Below are 4,499 nucleotides of genomic sequence, written 5' to 3'. Positions count from 1 at the left end.
ATAATGTACACTCCAAAAATACTCGAAATAAAAATGATTTAAATCTACCTGCTTATAAAACGGAAGCAGATAAATGTAACTTGTATTATAAGGGATTACGATGCTTTAATGATTTACCAAATGATGTTAAATCAAGCAATATGAATGAATTTAAAAAAAAATTTTATAATTATTGTAGGATCCTTCCTATTTAGTGATGCATGGGCAATCTTCCAGACTTTCAATCGCAATGCATACGCACCAAGTATACTGTGGCATTACGCCAACATATACCCTTCCGCACGCTTCCGAAAAGCAGCCGAGGCTCATCACAAAACGCATCACTAGATCAAATCTGTGAATCGCTGTTTAGATGCTTGTTTCGCACTTTGCATGCATACGCGGTGGCTCAACCGCAGCCAAATAGTGCAATCATTGTAATGATTTGTTTTGGAAGTATGCCTCATTGTTTTTCACTGCAGTTGGTGTCCATATAAATGGCCTATACTTTATACTTTGTCTAGGCTTTAAATTATAGATCCTAAATATACATAAATATGTATATGCATATAAGTGTAAGCTAGGCTTAATTAAGCTGTAAGATTAAATAAATAAATAAAACAAATTCCAGTCGTCGGGCATGCGTTCATCTGACTATATTCTGCACAAGAGTTGATGCATGCACCTTATCAACTCCTCGCCGCCGCATTTGAAAAGCTCAGCTGGTAGGCTGTCAGCTCCAGCAGCTTTGTTGTTTTTCAGCCGCGTTATTGCTATACGTACCTCGTCATAGTCAGGCGGTGGAACGTCGACTCCGTCATCATCGACTGCGGGCTCAGGTTCTTCTTCTCCACAACTTTCCGTGCTGCTACCATTTAGAAGGGCGGAAAAGTGTTCCCTCCATAACTTAAGTACGCTCTGGACATCGGTTACTAGGTCGCCATTGTTGTTCTTACAGGAGTACGCCCGGGTCTTGAAACCTTCCGTAAGTCGCCTAACTCTCTGGTAAAATTTTCGGGCATTCTCACTGTCGGCCAGCATTTCAAGCTCTTCGCACTCACGTATTTTGGCCTCTCTCTTCTTATTGCGGCAAATACGTCTCGCTTCCCTCTTCAGATCCCTATAGCGGTCCCACATAGCGCGCGTTGCGCCCGATCGCAGCGTGACCCTGTAGGCGGCATCTTTTTTCTCTGCAGCTTCCTGACACTCCCCATTATACCAGTTGTTCTTTCGGGCTCTCTGAAATAAGACTACTTCTTCGGCGGCAGTACTTAATGAGCGGGAAATGTGGCTCCACTGCTCGCATATGTCGGTTTGTTGAAGAGTGCTCTCTGAGAGTAGGTGTGAGAGTCGAGTAGCGAAAGCGCTGGCTATCTGTTGCGATTGCAGATTTTCGACGTTAAGGTTTCCTTGCATATTTGAGCGCACATTTTTTGCTGCACAGAGGAGGGTGCATATCTTGGCTGCAACACGATAGTGGTCCAAGTCGATGTTTGGGCCTCGGAGCGTGCGTACGTCTAAAACACTGGAAGCGTGCCTTCCGTCTATCACAACATGATCGATTTGGTTTTTCGTTTTTCGATCCGGAGATAGCCACGTAGCTTGATGGATCTTTTTATGCTTGAACCTTGTACAGCATACTACCATGTGTGGGGGGGGGGATTCTCATCCGAGGCTTTGCCTTGCTGCTTCACTCGAAGTGGTGTTTACGTGGCGGGTCCCAAACCCAGCGCACAACCCATTGCTGGGACGGGGGTGGTTTCGCAACCAAATATACGTTTATATAGCGAGCTGCTTGCTCCAAGCAGACACCCGCTTGCTGCCGCACCTACTGGTGAACAGACGCTGCAGATTTCAGTGAGCATTTAAACGGAATAAGTCGGAGTGGCCCCACCGAAGCTCCCTCTCTTTCTGCCGTGACACAAGGCTCCACTCGGATTGGTTACCGCATCTCGCACATGGGTTTCTCACGTTGCCCAGAGTGCGCGAACGAGGACGCAAGAGTCGGGATTGAGTATAGCCATGCAACTGTAACTGCATACCCAGCGCAACGACTATACCCCATTGCACTCCCAGAAGTATACTTACCCTTTTTCATTACAATTCTATTAAAACTAAAGGAACCATTTGGAAGGGCCCTTACAAAGCAGTTAGAAGTTCTAGAGAGAATGAATGATTTCATGCAGTTGCAGATCATTCCTAACAAGAATGGGTTAGAGCATTTCCAAAGAGGCATCCTTATGTTGAACAAGGCATTGGTATAACCTTACGAATATGTACGTAAAAATTCAAACGTGGAATAAATTTTTACGTATAAACTGAACCAGGACGTGGTAGAGCACTTTTTTGGTGCTATTCGCAGCAAAGGTGGACTTAATGACCACCCAACTCCAAAGGAGTTCATATGTATATAGGCTGCGGAAGTACGTAATAGGTATAATTCACGTTGATTATTAAATACAGATTACATGACTTTCTTTTTTTTTAGCACGGAACACGGGGTCTTTACAAGGCACGGGAAATGTATCTGGAGATTCAGACGATTGGCGAGCTTTTCGGACACGCAGACGATGTCAATGTTAGGGGACCCCTCAACAAGCTCATTTGCAAGTCAGTCTGCTGCAAAGTCAGAAGAACTAGTTCCAGACGAATACTTTTCCGATCTCATGGATTATATAGAAAAAGACCCCGAAATGAGCGACACATTGACCACTTCCAACCCAGACGACTGTGGCATTCTGCAGGAGGACGCCTTGGAATACGTTTCCGGATACTTGATCAAAAAGCTAAATCTCAGAGACCACTGCAGCTCTGAAAATTCGTTTACCTGGGTGGATCAAGTTTCCATAGGTTACCTCCATAAGCCGTCATCAAGTTTTTTGGATGGCGTAAAAAGACTCGAGGCCATTTTTTCCAATCTCAATGGCCTTGAAATAGTTCATTCCAAAAACATTCATACACGGCTGTTAGAGAGAAGTACGGAAGTTGAGCTTCCTGAAAAAGCGAAGCGATTGTTTTTTAAATAAATGCAGGATTTACTTCCGCATGCGAAGCCTTAATAGGCGGCTCAAAATCCAGACAGCCAAGCAGAGGATAATGGGCTCCAAAAAGTTCCTCAAAATCAAGCTCTAAGTGTGGTTAGCAAAATTCATTAAAGGTATTTTGATATATTTTTAGTAATTGCATTATTACTTTAAATTAATATAATTTATTTATTTTAAATACACTTCCAGACCAACAAAACTATTACTTTCAACCCAACATCAGAAAATAAAAAAAAAGGTTTCTTTCCTAATGGCGGTCGCCGCTCGGCAAGCAATGGTAAACCTCCGAGTGTATTTCTGCCATGAAAAACAGCTTCTCATAAAAATACAATCGCCGTTCGTAGTTGGTTGCATTCATCGTGTGTTATAACTGCACAAGTAAAATATATAAACAAATAAAAAAAAAAACTTAAGAAAATTACTTTGAAAACATGAACGTAAAACATACACAAAGTTCATCCTTCGTCGTTTCGACTACGCACATTTAAAAAATAAGTACTTACACGACGCGTATGAATCTAAGTAACCGCACACATCAACAGCACAACACCGTCTAGCGCTGTACGAAAAATTAGCACTATACAAACAAAGGAAAACAGCGATAACGGTAAAATAAAAACTCGCGCCATCGAAACGACGAACCATGACCTTCCAAGGTTAAAGACATCAAAGTGCCCACACACAAAGACTTGCAATCATATTTCTCGTCAAAATGACAGTTGGTAGGCCATCGGTGTTTGCCTGTGGAGTTCTGCGGTAACATATGCCCTTGTTGTATATAATTTGATTAATCAGAAGAGTGTTGAAATCAGCAATGAAACGAAACAGCAGCTTCTTGAACTTATTTGCTTTTACAATAACGAAGAACCATTGCCGTAAGAATTGGTTGAAGAACGTTGCTTTAAGGCTAACGCAGATGCACGTAAACGTAATCGTAAAACTTGGAAAGACGGCGAACCATCTGAAAAGCTGTTTGGAGAATTATAACCAAAAACACCGCAATCTTATGCAGCGCTTATATTAGCCCGGTATTATGGAAGAAATATTAAAAGCTTCTAAAATGCAACGAGCTGTCGAACTAATGGCCCGCTTCTGGGGGGCTACTCTGTAATGCGGTACGACAGAGAAATGCGATGCGATAGGCAATCAACTCTGTGTATTACTGACGATGTGTCGGCGCGAATGCGAATCACTTGTTTTCGCCTTACATTACTCTACCCTGGTCCGATATGGTTATATTTGATCACACAAACCAAAGTTACTTTGTATTTAAATTAGTTATTTTGTATTTAAATTAGTTATTTTGTATGTAAATTAGGACCATAATGGTTGTACATCCGCGTTGCAGCAATAAAGTTGAATTTTAAGAACAAGAGAAAGGAGCCTACTGTTAATCAAGTAGCTTTTGTAGCACTTACCCTCAAAACGCTAGTATCCATTCGATTTCAATACGTAGTTTATTGGTAATTCTATTAA

General features: G+C 42.0%; 1 long non-coding RNA gene across 1 annotated transcript; it reads right to left on the bottom strand.

Annotated features, from left to right (window-relative positions):
- Positions 1–3,270: 3,270 nt before the first annotated feature.
- Positions 3,271–3,642, bottom strand: LOC108362135 (uncharacterized). The gene is made up of 2 exons (XR_001847421.1): positions 3,527–3,642; positions 3,271–3,393 (listed from the first exon to the last, which is right to left on the bottom strand). It is a non-coding gene; the product is annotated as an uncharacterized LOC108362135 (long non-coding RNA).
- Positions 3,643–4,499: the final 857 nt, after the last annotated feature.

Source organism: Rhagoletis zephyria, unplaced genomic scaffold (assembly GCF_001687245.7).
Source record: "Rhagoletis zephyria isolate East Lansing unplaced genomic scaffold, Rhagoletis_zephyria_1.1 Rzeph_scaffold_00947, whole genome shotgun sequence".
Lineage (NCBI taxonomy): Eukaryota > Metazoa > Arthropoda > Insecta > Diptera > Tephritidae > Rhagoletis > Rhagoletis zephyria.
The sequence above is the reverse complement of the archived record's forward strand: the minus strand, read 5'-3'. Positions and strand labels throughout refer to the sequence as shown.